This window comes from Lutra lutra, chromosome 9 (genome assembly GCF_902655055.1).
Source record: "Lutra lutra chromosome 9, mLutLut1.2, whole genome shotgun sequence".
In the NCBI taxonomy this organism is placed as follows: Eukaryota; Metazoa; Chordata; class Mammalia; order Carnivora; family Mustelidae; genus Lutra; species Lutra lutra.
In genome coordinates, this window is record NC_062286.1 from 93,031,997 (window position 1) to 93,048,299 (window position 16,303).

The following is a 16,303-nucleotide window of genomic DNA, read 5'->3' on the forward strand; positions in this document are numbered from 1 at the left end:
TTGCTTTCTTCAGGTTGGGTAAAGAGAAGTGATTATGTGGACTATTGGAGGCCACAGCATGGTTGGAGTCAAGGATCAAACCAGGCCCTGACTTGTGTCTCCTTCAAAGTCCGGACACCTTGACAAGGTTAAGGACGGGAAAGTTGAGTACACTGAGGGTACTGTGTATATGTACTATGTATATGAGGGTCTGTGCTATGCGTCGTGCGCTCGCCTACGTGACTTCCCACACACTCCCCCTACAGAAGGGAACAATGTGGTCAGGGTCATGAATTCTTAGTTGGTCCTTGTTGTTCTGTACCTCCGATAACCCACTCCCTGGTTGATTGCCTTGCTAATGGCTTTAGCCAAAACTACCTGACATCATGAGGTTTGCTTGTAGTTAATGTAAACTTGTCATAGAAACTTGGGTCATCTGACTAGGTACTGATGTATTACTCCTCCTGTTCTGGTCTGCCTTATAAATGATTGTAAGATGTGGAATAAATTTGGCACTGTTGGACATCCTCCTCAGTGTCCCTCCTGCCCCCATCTCTTTATCTCTTAATTTCTTTTCACCGTCCTCCTAGCCCTCACATTTTCCTGGTCAATTTGTCATGCTGGCCACGACAGTGGACATAAAACATTTCAGAATTCAGGTGGTACAGAGTTGCACTTCCCCCAGCCAGCCCATTACCCAAGAGATGACGTGGGAACCTGTCTCCTGAATGTCATAGCCCTGGGGTTCCTGAGGCCAAAGCCATCCTTTCTGCCTCTTGGAAACCTCTCTTCCATGACTAGAACCAAGTGGAGCCACTGTCCACCTGCCCCAGCCATATTCCCCGGGCTGATTCCCTGGGGGCCCTGTGGTGCTGAGAGAGCAGGCAAGCATCCAGGCAGAGCTGGTCACATGTTCTTCCCAACAGTCCCCTGGGAAAAGTCCTCAGCACTGAAATCTGTTCATTGGCATGTGCAGAAGTAGGGAGGCCTGGGAGTTTTCCCATGGGAAGCTGGGGCTTACTTTACATCGTAGGCCTGATGTTCACGTTGGAGGCTATAATCCACCAACACCGCCTTTGACTCTTGCCTCCTTATATCCAACCACTTACATTACTCAGAGCACGTGGGTGCTCCTAGTAACAGTTTTGTTGGTAATGGACCTGGGAGAACTGCCTGCCCCCTGTCAGCGAGACCTAGCCCTGACTCACCAAATCTGTAAATACAGGTGCTTCCACAAAAGCCTTCAAAGCACTCTGCTTACCCACTCTGCACTTCTCTTCAGTGGCATGCAGAGGTGATCTGTGGAGCCCCTCCTGTGTGCACAGCCCAGGGCTAAGGGCTGACAGCTTCACAAGGATGACTCCAACACAGCCCCTGAGCTCAAGCTTACCATGGGGGTAATGGGGAGAGGCAGAGAGACAGTCACTCAAATGAATGAAATGCAAAATAAAACCCAAACAAAAATTCCGTAAAAGGAGGCTTGAAGCAGGTCTGAAGGAGGAGAACACTTGGTAGGCTGGGAGTCTAGGAGTGCTTTCAGAAGGGTGTCGGGGAAAACTCCCCTTCCATGTTCCCACTTTGCAGGGTTGCCATGACATCAGTGGTAATGATGACATCTGGGGAGGTTTGTATCCATCCCCTTTGGCAGTGGGGGCTCAATGATTATCATATAGCTGCAGCACAACTTTTGTCTCCCATCCTGTAACACTACACACCTCATCCCTGTGGATGAGCTGCCCGACCCCATGCCCTGTGGGGTTAACCCAATGATACACAGCAACTACAGGGTGGGAGCACTCCCCACCAAAGAGCAGCACAGGAGGTGAAAATCAGGACAAACTCCAGGACTCCAAAGGAGACATACCATCTGCCGCAGCTCACACCTGACTGATGCAGTCAGGAGCACGGTCTGCAGCTTTCTTTAAAGCTGGCCCACCTAGAACTGGCTTTGTCCTGTACAGAAGTGCCATCAGGGATGGATGGTCTAATGGGTTTCTGGTCCAGCAGCTTCTGAGAATGGCAGCCAGTTCTGCCTGGGAAGGTTTGTATTTCAACTTGGATGAAACAAAAAATTCAGGGGGTGGACAACTAGGGAAGGCTCTGAGCTCACTCTTGGGGTTCCCGTTGAGCTCAACTGATGACTCAGTGGGGAGGTAGCAGGAGGAGCAGGAGGCTTATACTCCAGAGGGCAAAGTGGATGAGAAAGTCAAGTGCAACATTGTTCAGAGAAGCCACCTCCCAAACTAGGACAACCATCCTGAACAGTGTGTGGATTTCCTGCATGTGCCAGAAAGTCCCAGGGTCCACTTGTCCTCATGGTTTATCCGGTGGGGTTATCCTCTGGCACAGGCTTGCAGAGTCTACTCACTCCTCTTCAAAGACCCTAATGCCCACTAGCAGCCCACCCTGTCCCCTTCATGGTCTCAGTGCAGTGGGTATCCTTGCTCAGACACTTGTCTGACAGTGATCACTCTGGATGCTTGGGTTCTCCATCACAAGAGTCTGTGGGGGAGGAAGGTCATCCAGGGAGCTATCTTTGAGTAGGTCTGAGCTATCGGGCCCCTTTTCTTGCCCCAAGAAGGCAAAAGGCAGCTGAAACCACTCTTGCTATCTTTGCCTGTGGCAACAGGAATGCTTCCATGGGCTCCCCAGCCTCTCACCTCAATCAACCCAAATATGAGGTTTTATATACAGCACAACTTTGAGACAAACACCCTGAAAACAGAGGGCTCAGCCAGTAAACAGGTGCTGGCCACCTGGGGAGACCCTGCTTTCTCTAGGGGAAGACACTGCTTTCTCTGCGTGCTGGTTCCAAAGACAGATTAAACAGGACCCCAACCCTGAAAGCACCAGCTGAGAATACAGGAGGATGTGTACTCATTGATTGCTTCAGAAAACAATGGTAGAAAATATAAATCTGGTAGCACCAAACATCTGATAGCATGGTACTTGGAGAAATATAAAGCCGACCAGCACTGCCACCTGGCGATGGATTCTTCATTTAACTTTTTTCATTATTAAGTCTAGGCTTTAATCCCAGTCCCCCTTTTTACCCATTTTCCCAAAACACCTCCTTCCCCTCTGGTAATCATCCTTTTGTTCTCTCTAATTAAGAGTATGTTTCTTGGTTTTGCTTCCCCCCTTCTTTGCTCATTTATTTTGTTTCTTTAATTCCACACATTAAAAAAAAAAGTCCACATATGAATATAATTATAAGGTATTTGTCTTTTTCTGGTTGATGTAATTCACTTAGCATAATACTCTCTAGATCCATCTATGTTGTTGCAAATGGCAAGATATTCTTTTTTATGGGAAGTCTACATTTAATGGTAATGTTACTTCCAATCCTGTCTGGGAAACCTAATATTTGTACTACAAGACAGGTCAACCAGATGACCACAATACATTCTTTGAAATCATGTCGTCATCAAAGGAAATTCAAGAGGGTTTTCTGAATAATGAGACCCCTTGAAATAGCTTTTTTCTCTTTAGTGAGTTCCTGAGCAAAGATTGATCGTGTCCAAGGCAGTGTGGCAGTCCTGAACTCAAAGGACACACCCTCTGGTTAAGGACATGAAACATCTGTCATATATGGTATGGAGAAAGAGAGAGAGAGATCATGGTGGTGGACTGGGTATATGAAAGAATCAAAATAATTTATTTTTAAATTCTGATAAAATGGGAAAGATAAGCTTCATATCTCAGTCCATTTGGGCTGCTATAACAAATACAACCAACTGGATGACTTCAACTTCTGTGTTAATTTCTCAGTGTTCTGGAGGATGGTAAGTCCCAAGATGAGGCACTGGCAGATTCAGTGTCTGGTGGGAGAACCCTCTTCCTGGCTCATAAACAGCCATCATTTCACTGTGCCCTCACATGGTGGGAGGGACAAGCAATCACTCTAGGGTCTCATTTACAAGGGCACTAAACCCAACCTCGGGGCTCCACCCTCATGACCTCAGCATCTCCCAAAAGCTTCACCTCCTAATGTCAGCATGCTCAGGTTATGATCTCAACACATGAGTTTTGGAGGCACACAAACATTTGATCCATAACACCATGGTTGAAGAAAAATCCTGAGGAGGAACCCCTGCCAGATGGAAGGCAAATGGTGGAATTTGGAGAAGAAACTCTACCCAAACACACATAGAGTATGCTTTTAGAAATCAGAAATAATTCTAGAAAACTAGAAATAGAGAATGTAACTACAAACCATTGTTGAAGGAAATGGAACAAAAGTTGGCCAATCAAAAAACAAAAAACAACAACAACAACAAAATACAAACTGGATTGAGTAACATGGGAAAGGACAAAGCAAGAAAGGTAAGTTAGAAAATATAAAACAAGATTAGGGGATGTATGTCCAACATCTTATCTGTAATAGCTATAATTAATCAAATTTTACCCAATTAAATATGTTGCATAGAGGGGCGCCTGGGTGGCTCATGGGTTGGGCCTCTGCCTTCAGCTCAGGTCATGATCTCCGGGTCCTGGGATTGAGTCCCACATCGGGCTCTCTGCTTGGCGGGGAGCCTGCTTCCTCCTCTCTCTCTCTCTCTCTGCCTGCCTCTCTGCCTGCTTGTGATCTCTCTCTCTCAAATAAATAAATAAATTCTAAAAAAAAAATATGTTGCATAGAGTCAAAATGATAGAAAATTTGAAAAAGAGGATGCAAGACATGCAGTGTGGCACGTGCGCATGTGCACACACACAGACACACACACACAGACACACACACACACTTGAAGTTCCAGAGGAGAGAATAAGAAGAGGCAATATTCATTGATTTAAAAGCTGCACATTTTCCAGAATTAGCAAAAGACATACTCAGCCTGTAAAGTGCACAAGTCAAAGCAAGTTAAGTAAAATGAAATCAACACCTACACACATCATAGTAAAATTGTCAGAAAGCCAAGACAAGACTAGCAGCAGGTCATAAAAACAGAAAGAAAAGAAGGATTGCCTACACAGGAATGGTGATTAGATTGACATCTGGCACAGGTGGGATATCTTTAAACTATTATAGGAAAATAATTGCCAACTGTGAATAGTGTAGTTTGTGAAACCATTTTTCAAGAACAAGTGCAAAGTACAAAACAAAAACTAATAGAGTTCTCCACAGAACTCTGTCGCTAATGAATTCCTTCAGGAGAAAAAGAAATTAGCCCCAAATGAAGATCTAAAATTCAAGAGGGCCATTAGCAAGGAAGTTGTTGCACTTGGGGGTAAATCAAAACAATCATTAGCTATATAACTGGAACAGCAATGTCTACATCATGGAGTGAATCAGAGATGGAAACAAAATCCTGAACAACAAGACTGTAGAAGTGGATGGGAGTAGCATCCTATAATCCATCCAGTGGTTGGGAGAGCTTTAAATTTAAGTAAATATGGCTGTTACAATTTCTAGATTAACCATAAATAGAAAAACAACTTTTAATCTAGTAGCAGGGAAAGGAAAATAAGAGAATCTGAGCGATCTGAGCTGTAGAAAGAAAGGAGAAACACATTTAAAAGAAACAAAAGAAAGAAAGGTGAGAAGTTTTCCCACACACATAAAAAAGAATTAGTGAAAACAAATTCAGAATGGTCAATAATTATATTCCAAGTAAATGGAGTAAATTTTCTTGTTGAAGACAAAGATTGTTGACATGGATTAAAAAAAAATCCCAACGAGATACGTTTTCAAGCAATATACCTCAACCTAAAAGTATAAATATACGGAAATATTGATACTGAAAGCATGGAAAATATTTACCAAATAAATATGAATTAAATACCAGACAAAATGTGCTATAGTTCAAAATAGGATGGGAGATCAAGAAGAAAATTACATGTGGTAAATGGTCATGAGGAAAATTCAGGAATTCTTAACCTGTATACACCTAAAAACACAACTCCAAAAGAATAAAGTAAAAATTGACAGAAATACAAGGAGAAACTAACAAATTGACCTTCATAATGTTCAGACCATGTATACACAATCCCAAAAACCAGCGCATAAAAATTGGGACAGTGACTGGATATCATTTAGACTGACAAAAATGGCCGTTTGATTGGATTCAAGCTTTGTTTACAAAACTGAATTCAGTAAAGCCAGTCTGTAGGCAGATGGAATTTTATTTATCTTATTTTTTATTGTGTTATGTTAGTCACCATACAGTACATCATTAGTTTTTGATGTAATGTTCCAAAATTCATTGTTTATGTACAACACCATGAAATACATGCCCTCCTTAATACCCATCACCAAGCCAACACATCCCCCACCTCCCTCCACTCTAAAACCCTCAGTTTGTTTCTCAGAGTCCATAGTCTCTCATGGTTTGTCTCCCCTTCTGATGACCTCCCCTTCATTTTTCCCTTCCTTCTCCTAATGTCTCCCATGCTATTCCTCAAGTTCCACAAGTAAGTGATAATCAACTTTCTCTGCTTGACTTATTTCACGCAGCATAATCTCCTCCAGTCCCATCCATGTCAATGCAAAAGTTAGGTATTCATCATTTCTTATGGCTGAGTAATATTCCATTCTGTATATGGACCACACCTTCTTTATCCACTTGTCTGTTGAAGGGCATCTAGGCTCTTTCCTCAGCTTGGCTGTTGTGGACATGGCTGCTATGAACATTGGGGTGCACATGGCCCTTCTTTTCACTACATCTGTACCTTTGGGGTAAATACCCAGTAATGCAATTGCTGGGTCATAGGGTAGCTCTATTTTCAACTTTTTGAGGAAACACTACACTGTTTTCCAAAGCGGTGCACCAACTTGCATTCCCACCAACAGTGTAAGAGTGTTCCTCTTTCTCCATATCCTCTCCCACATTTGTTGTTTCTTGCCTTGTTAGTTTTTAATTTTGTTAATTTCTAATTTTAATTTAAATCTAATTAAATTTTCATTCTGGCTGGTATAAGGATGTATCTCAATGTGGTTTTGATTTGAATATCCTTGATGGCTAATGATGATGAACAATTTTTTATGTGTCTGTTAGCCATTGGCATGTCTTCTTTGGGGAAGTGTCTACTCATGTCTTCTGCCCATTTATTGACTTGATTATTTGGTTTTTTAGGTGTTGAATTTGAGAAGTTCTTTATAAATCTTGGGTATCACCCCTTTGTCTGTGGTGTCATTTGCAAATATCTTCTCCCATTCTCTGTGTTGTCTCTTCATTTAGTTGACAGTTTCCTTTGCTGTGCAGAAGCTTTTGATCTTGACGAAGTCCTAAAAGGTCATTTTCACTTTTGTTTCCTTTGCTTTTTTACTCTATGGTCAAATAATCTTTGACAAAGCAGGAAAAAATATCCAATGGAAAAAAGACTTTCTCTTCAATGAATGGTGCTGGGAGAATTGGACAGCTATATACAGAAGAATGAAACTCGACCATTCTTTTACAGCATACACAAAGATAAACTCAAAATGGATGAAATACCTCAATATGAGACAGGAATCCATCAAAATCCTAGAGGAGAACATAGGCAGTAACCTTTCTGACATTGGCCATAGCAACTTCTTTCAAGACATGTCTCCAAAGGCAAAGAAATTTTAGATCATAAGAGTTCTTTTATTTTTTTTAAAGATTTTATTTACTTACTTGACAGAGAGACTGAGAGCGATCACAAGTAGGCAGAGAGACAGGCAGAGAGAGAGTGGGAAGCAGGGTTCCTGCTGATCAGAGAGCCCGATGCGGGTTCAATCCCAAAACTATTGAGTTCATGACCAGAGCCAAAGGCAGAGGCTCAAGCCACTGAGCCACGCAGGTGCTCCTTAGGAGTTATTTTAGATTCCACTATAATTCTGTCATGGCTAAGATGTGGACCCATCCCACCTCACCTGAGACTCTTGAGGGCTTTTGAGCACATAGCTTGACTTGGGAAGACACCTAGGGAAAGGAGAAGAGTGATGGCAGAGGACCACGAGACAGAGGAAAAAGGAGGTAATGCAACAGTGATGAAGTTCTAGAACCTAGGTGAGGTTCAGTGGGCTGAGGTCCAGAGCCGATGACCAAGAAAGAATTCTTGAGACATCTTTGCTGCAAAATTGTGGTTTATTAAAGCATGGGGACAGGACCCATGGGCAGGAAGAGCTGCTGCCCCAGGTTGTGAGAGATGGCAGGTTGTGTACCTTGTGGTTGGGGGAAGGGGAGGGGAAGGGAGGTTTCAACGGAGCTTTCATATGCTAAAGAGGGCCTACAAGGTGCAGCTTGATCAATGTTGTCTTTTGGCCAGCCATTAACATCAAGGTAGTTGGGAGATTCCTGGTGGGAGGTCACAATCCTGCTATCAAGCGTCTTTGTTAGTGAGATTTAGGTTCAGAAGAGATTTAACTATATTTACATTTCCTTCTACCACAGCCTCCTTCAGTTTTGTTTACAGAGGGGAGGGTGACATTAGGGTTTGAGGAACTGAGTTATTTGCCTCTGGAAATTGTGCTATTGATAAGGTAACTTCTTTGTTTGTAGATCTCCAGGACATTTGTAAACCAACAGAGACTCCTGTCTTGTAGGATTGTGAGTTCTGCAAGTTAACTATTTGTTTCTCGCTTATGGCAGTCAGGGGTGCCTGAGGAATGTCACACATTACCTAGGGGAGCAGGTGAAGAGGGGGTGCAGGGTGCCAGCTTTTGCTTTGTCTTCAGCCAGCCTCCTGCTGCCTCATCAACAGCAAGGGTCCATTCTCCAACTGGTCACACCTGTGAGCCACTGGGGCCGGTGTCCCACCAAGACCTTCAGTTTTCTTTATGGGATGCACATCAGAGTTGCCATCACAGAGGTGGAAAGGGGAACATTCATTCTCAAGGATTCAACCCCCACCCCTCAAACCACCGGTGGTCATGAGTTGTGACTCTTGGCACTTCCAAGTCTCACAGGTGAGAGTACCGGGTGAACTCCCAGAAGGACCCATGCCTCAGTGTCTGAGAAGCCCAGATGGAAAGCAAGAGACTGAGACTCTCCATGCAGCAGCCAGACTTGCAAATCCAGTTGATGCAGCCAGAGGAAGAAATGTTCAAGAAGATGTGATGTGTGTCTCAGGAGTATCTCAATCAGAAATTTCTTGAAGGACTCTTCATTGAATTACGTGGCAAAAGAAATGGATTTCTGTCCCCCACCCCACACACACATGAACACACACTTCCTTGTAATATTCATTTTTATGGAATTCCAGCCCCTTCACATGCTCTCTGCCCATGATATGTAAAGAGATCCCAGAATCTCCCCACCTCCCACACTCAGCTGCATCCCTAGTGCCTTCACTCAAGATTTAGTGCAACTTTAGTCATTGCACAAAACCGACATTGTGTTGAAGAGGGAAAGAGAAAAGAGGTAATGCAGGCGGCCTTGGGTGGAAGGGAGTGAAAGAGAAGTCCTAAAACGGTAAGTGAGGCTGAACCACAGGCCAGCAAGGTGGCTAACAGGACATTTGTTGTGAACAGAGACATTTCAAAGATCAGCAGTTAATGAGAAGACTGCCACAGCTGGTGATTTAGAGGGCAAGTTGGAAAAATGAAGGTAGAACAACAATAATTCCTTCACATAAAAATGTCCAAGCTGTGAATTCAGATGGATACTAAGCTAAAAACAAGGCATAAACATATCAATGTACTTGACAATAGGGGGCACCAGTGTGTAAACTTCTGATGCTTATGTGTTGTTTATGCCTTCCTGTCTTTCTTTCTCTCTTTTTTTCTTTCTTTCTTTCTTCTTTCTTTCTTTCTTTCTCTTTCTTTCTTTCTCTTTCTTTCTTTCTTTCTTTCTCTTTCTTTCTTTCTCTTTCTTTCTTTCTTTCTTTCTTTCTTTCTTTCTTTCTTTCTTTCTTTCTTTCTTTCTTTCTTTCTTTCTTCTTTCACCTTTTATTGTGTTATGTTAGCCATAAAATACATCATCAGTTTTTCATGCAGTGCTTCAAGATTCATTGCTGATATACAACACCCTGTGCTCCATAAAATACCTGCTGTTGGGTTGGCGGGCTCCAGGAGTGCAGGAGGAACAATAGAAATGACCAGCGGCTCCAGAGGCTCCTGGAGGCTCCGAGGCTCCCAGAGTGCAGGAAGAGCAATGGAAATGACCACTGCCAGGGTCCCGCCATCTTCCAGCCTACCCCCTCCCCCCCCCCCCCCCCGTCCCACTTAACCCTTGACTCTCCTGCAAAAGGATGTATGCCCAGGTCAGGGCTCCATAGGTAACCCGATACCTATGCAGGAGACAGATAAAAGACCCCCGCCAACTCCCTTCCAGAGTGACTTCCCCCCACTCTGCTTTCCAGAGTAGTGGAACTGGAACCTCGCCCGAGGGTGCCCACCTCCTTCCAGCACAACTTTCCTGGCTCCCCTTCTCCTGAGCTCTGAAACTTCACCAGAGAGTGCCTTTAATAAATCTTGCCTTGCACCCACTTCACCTGGTGTTGTGTTTATCTCACCTATAAAACTTTACACCTGCCATTCTTCCCCCACTCCCCCAGACCATGGTTAAAGCTATGTTTTTTATTTTTTTTTATTTCTTTTCAGCGTATCAGAATTCATTGTTTATGAACCACACCCAGTGCTCCATGCAATATGTGCCCTCCATAATACCCATCACCTGGCTCCTCCAACCTCCACCTCCCCCCCCCGCCCCTGAAAAACCCTCAGATTGTTTTTCAGAGCCCATTGTCTCTCATAGTTCATCTCCTCTTCCAATTTCCCTCAACTCCCTTCTCCTCTCCATCTCCCCATATCCTCCATGTTATTTGTTATGCTCCACAAATAAGTGAAACCATATGATAATTGACTCTCTCTGCTTGACTTATTTCACTCAGCATAATCTCTTCCAGTCCCCTCCATGATGCTACAAAAGTTGGGTGTTCATTCTTTCTGATGGAGGCATAATACTCCATAGTGTATATGGACCACATCTTCCTTATCCATTCGTCCACTGAAGGGCATCTTGGTTCTTTCCACAGTTTGGTGACCGTGGCCATTGCTGCTATAAACATTGGGGTACAGATGGCCCTTCTTTTCACTCCATCTGTATCTTTGGGGTAAATACCCAGTAGTGCAATTGCAGGGTCAAAGGGAGGCTCTATTTTTAATTTCTTGAGGAATCTCCACACTGTTCTCCAAAGTGGCTGCACCCACTTGCATTCCCACCAACAGTGTAAGAGGGTTCCTCTCTCTCCACATCCTCTCCAACACACGTTGTTTCCTGTCTTGCTAATTTTGGCCATTCTAACTGGTGTAAGGTGGTATCTCAATGTGGTTTTAATTTGAGTCTCCCTGATGGCTAGTGATGATGAACATTTTTTCATGTGTCTGATAACCATTTGTATGTCTTCATTGGAGAAGTGTCTGTTCATGTCTTCTGCCCATTTTATGACATGATTATCTGTTTTGTGTATGTTGAGTTTGAGAAGTTCTTTATAGATCCTGGATATCAGCCTTTTGTCTGTACTGTCATTTGCAAATATCTTCTCCCATTCCATGGGTTGCCTCTTTGCTTTGTTGACTGTTTCCTTTGCTGTGCAGAGAAGCTTTTGATCTTGATGAAGTCCCAAAAGTTCACTTTCGCTTTTGTTTCCTTTGCCTTTGGAGACGTATCTTGAAAGAAGTTGCTGTGGCTGATATTGAAGAGGTTACTGCTTATGTTCTCCTCTAGGATTCTAATGGATTCCTGTCTCACGTTGAGGTCTTTTATCAATTTTGAGTTTATCCTTGTGTACAATGTAAGTGAATGGCTGAGTTTCATTCTTCTACATATAGCTGTCCAATTTTCCCAGCACCACTTATTGAAGAGACTGTCTTTTTTCCACTGCATTTTTTTTTTTTTTCCGGCTTTGTAGAAGATTATTTGACCATAGAGTTGAGGGTCCATATCTGGGCTCTCTACTGTGTTCCTCTGGCCTATGTGTCTGTTTTTATGCCAGGACCATGCTGTCTTGGTGATCACAGCTTTGTAGCAAAGCTTGAAATCAGGTAACGTGATGCCCCCAGTTTTGTTTTTGTTTTTCAACATTTCCTTAGCTATTCGGGGTCTCTTCTGATTCCATACAAATTTTAGGATTATTTGCTCCAGCTCTTTGAAAAATACTGGTGGAACTTTGATAGGAATAGCATTAAAGGTATGGATTGCTCTAGGCATTATAGACATTTTAACAATGTTTATTCTTCCAATCCAAAGTATGGAAAGGTCTTTCCTCTTTTTGTGTCTTCTTCAATTTCTTTCATGAGTGTTCTGTAGTTCCTCGAGTACAAATCCTTTACCTCTTTGGTTAGGTTTATTCCCAGGTATCTTATGGTTCTTGGTGCTCTAGTAAATGGAATCGATTCTCTAATTTCCCTTTCTGTATTTTCATTGTTAGTGTATAAGAAAGCCACTGATTTCTGCACATTGACTTTGTATTCTGCCACATTACTGAATTGCTGTATCAGTTCTAGTATTTGGGGGGTGAAGTGTTTTGGGTTTTCCACATAAAGAATCATGTCATCTGCAAAGAGAGATAGAGTTTGACTTCTTCATTGACAATTTGGATACATTTTATTTCTCTTTGTTGTCTGACTACTTTTGCTAGGACTTCTAATACTATGTTGAACAAGAGTGGTGAGAGTGGGCATCCTTGTCGTGTTCCTGATCTCAACGGGAAGGCTGTGTGCTTTTTCCTATTAAGGATGATATTTGCTGTGGGTTTTTCATAGATAAAGTTTATGAAGTTCAGGAATGTTCCCTCTATCTCTATACTTTGAAGCGTTTTAATCAAGAATGGATGCTGGATTTTGTCAAATGTTTTTTCTGCATCAATTGAGAGGACCATGTGGTTCTTCTCTCTCTCTCTTATTGATTTGTCCTATTACATTGATTGATTTGCGAATGTTGAACCATCCTTGTAACCCCGGGATGATTCCCACCTGGTCATGGCGGATAATCTTTTTAATGTGTTGTTGGATCCTATTTGCTAGGATCTTGTTGAGAATCTTAGCATCCATATCCATCAATGATATTAGTCTGAAATTCTCCTTTTTGGTGTGGTCTTTGCCTGGTTTGGGGATCAGGGTAATGCTGGCTTCATAAAAAGAGTCTGGAAATTTCCCTTCTGCTTCAACTTTTTGATACAGCGTCAGGAGAATAGGTGTTATTTTTCCTTTGAAAGTCTGGTAGAATTCCCCAGGGAGCCCGTCAGGTCCTGGACTCTTGTTGTTTGGGAGGTTTTTGATCACTGCTTTAATCTCATTACTAGATATCGGTCTATTCAGGTTGTCAATTTCTTCCTGGTTCAATTTTGGGAGTTTATACTTTCCAGGAATGCATCCATTTCACCTAGGTTGCTTAACTTCTTGGCATATAACTGTTGATAATAACTTCTGATGATTGTTTCTATTTCCTTGGTGTTAGTTGTGATCTCTCCCTTTTCATTCATAATTTTATGAATTTGAGCTTTCTCTCTTTTCTTTTGGATTACTGTGGCCAATGGTTTATCGATCTTATTGATTCTTTCAAAAAGCCAGCTTCTATGTTCATTGATATGTTCTACTGTATCTCTAGTTTCTATCTCATTGATCTCTGCTCTAATCTTGATTATTTCCCTTCTTATGTGTGGAATTGGCTTAATTTGTTGTTGATTCTCCAGTTCTTGAATGTGTAGAGACAGCTGGTGTATTCTGGATTTTTCAATTTTTTTGACGGAGGCTTGGATGGCTATGTATTTCTCCCTTAAGACTGCCTTTGCTGTATCCCATGGGTTTTGGGCCAAAGTGTCCTCATTCTCATTGGTTTCCATGAATTCTTTCAGTTCTTCTTTGATCTCCTGGTTGATCCAAGCATTCTTAAGCAAGGTGGTCTTTGGCTTCCAGGTGTTTGAGTTCCTTCCAAACTTTTCCTTGTGACTGAGCTCCAGTTTCAAAGCATTGTGATCTGAGAATATGCAGGGAATAATCTCAGTCTTTTGGTATCAGTTGAGTCCTGATTTGTGACCCAGTATGTGGTCTATTCTGGAGAAGGTTCCATGTGAACTTGAGAAGAATGAGTATTCTGTTGTGTTAGGGTGGAATGTTCTTTATATATCTATGAGGTCCATCTGGTCCAATGTGTCATTCAGTACTCTTTTTTCTTTATTGATTTTCTGCTTCGATGATCTGTCTATTACTGAGAGAGGCATGTTAAGATCTCCTACTATTATTATACTCGTAGCAATATGACTCTTTATCTTGATTAATAGTTTTCTTATGTAATTGGATGCTCCCATATTGGGGGCATATATCTGTACAATTGTTAGATCTTCTTGGTGCATAGTCCCTTTAAGAATTATGTAGTGTTGGGGCGCCTGGGTGGCTCAGTGGGTTAAGCCGCTGCCTTCGGCTCAGGTCATGATCTCAGGGTCCTGGGATCGAGTCCCACATCGGGCTCTCTGCTCAGCAGGGAGCCTGCTTCCCTCTCTCTCTCTGTCTGCCTCTCTGTCTACTTGTGATCTCTGTCTGTCAAATAAATAAATAAAATCTTAAAAAAAAAAGAATTATGTAGTGTCCTTCTTTATCTCTGACTACAGTCTTTAGCTTAAAATCTAATTTATCTGACATGAGAATCACTACCCCGGCCTTCTTTTGAGGCCCATTGGCATGAAAGATGCTTTCCCATCCCTTCACTTTCAGTCTGGGTGTATCCTTAGGTTTGAAATGTGTCTCTTATAGACAACATATGGATGGGTCCTGTCATTTTATCCAATCTGCAACCCTGTGTCATTTTATGGGTGCATTTAAGCCATTCACTTTGAGAGTGATTATTGATAAATACGTTTTTATTGACATCGTGTTACCTTTGAAGTCTTTCTTCCTGTAGATTGTCTCCATATATTTCTGTTCAATGATATTCCTAGGGTTTTTCCTCTTTTATATAACCCCCCCCCCTTAATATTTCCAGCAGTGTCAGCTTGGTGGTCACATACTCTTTTAAGCCTTCCCGGTCTTGGAAACTCTTTATCTCTCCATCCATTTTGAATGTCAACCTTGCGGGATAAAGTATTCTTGGCTGCATGTTCTTCTCATTTAGTGCCCTATTACGTCTTGACAGCCCTTTCTGGATTGCCAGGTTTCTGTGGACAGGTCTGTTGTTATTTGTCGTGGCCGGTGCAACAACACGACCAGGGTCAGGAGGGTAAGAAGATGGTGAGACAAAGACGAGACATAAAGAGATGGAGACAGGAGGGACACAGTGGATGATGTCCAAGCAGTGCCAATTTTATTCAAGGCTGTGAGGCATTATATAGCTAACAGAAACAATCATAAGAAAGTATCCATTTTTAGCTGATTACTAAAGAATTTGCAACATGCACAGAAAACCCTTCAAGTTTCCCTATTATCTATTTCCCAAGGACTAATAGTAGTCCCTCTGATGCCAATGGTCTCTGTCTTTAGATAACTCCTAAACCAGATGCACTAACTTCAAAGTAACTTAAGACATAGTTTATGGCCCATGCAAGGACAGCACAATCCCACAATGGTTTAATGAGCAGGCCTGTTTTGCCCATTCCAGATAAGCACATGCAGGCAACCACGACAGTGCGTCTTAGTATCCATAGCTCAGGCCCTTTCTCAAGCGCTGCTCAACTTTCCACTCACGGGGTTATTAACCCTTGGGCTTCCAGGAGGCGCAAGTCGGGGCCTGGTTTGGTCTCGACTCTAGCCCAGTCCGCGGCTGCCTACAGTTATTCTTATGCGCTTTCCTCTGTATGTAAGGAGCTTCTTTGTCCTAGCTGCTTTCAAGAGATCCTGTCTACAATTATGATTCTTCATTCTTACTGTCAGGTGTCTTGAGGTCTTTCTAGATTCTATAATCTTGGGGGGAGGCTGTCCTACCTCTAGTACATGAACACTGTATCCACTCGTGAAATTGGGAAATTTTTCATGGAGGATTTGTTCCTCTGTATCTTCTAGTCTTCTTTCTTCCTCCTCCCCCTCAGGGATTCCAATAATTCTGATGCTGGAACGTTTCATGCCATCATTTATTTCCCTAATTCTGTTTTCGTGGCTTCTAAGCTGTTTGTTCCAGGCTTCCTCCTGATCCTTTCTCTCTATCTGTTTGTCCTCTAGATCACTAATTCTATCTTCTGTCTCAGTTACCCTAGCTTTTACAGAAGTTAGACTAGATTGGAACTCATTGAGAACATTGTGAACATCATCCCTGGTGGCCTCCAGTTCTGCCCTAATCAATGCCATTTTGTTGTCAATGGCTTTCTCCAACCTAGCTATTACCTGGATAATTTTTAGCCTGATTTCCCTTTCTGACATACTGTCTATGTCGATAGCCATTAGCTCTGTTGCAGAAGGCCCAGCCTCTGAATTTTTCTTCTGTTGGCATTCCTC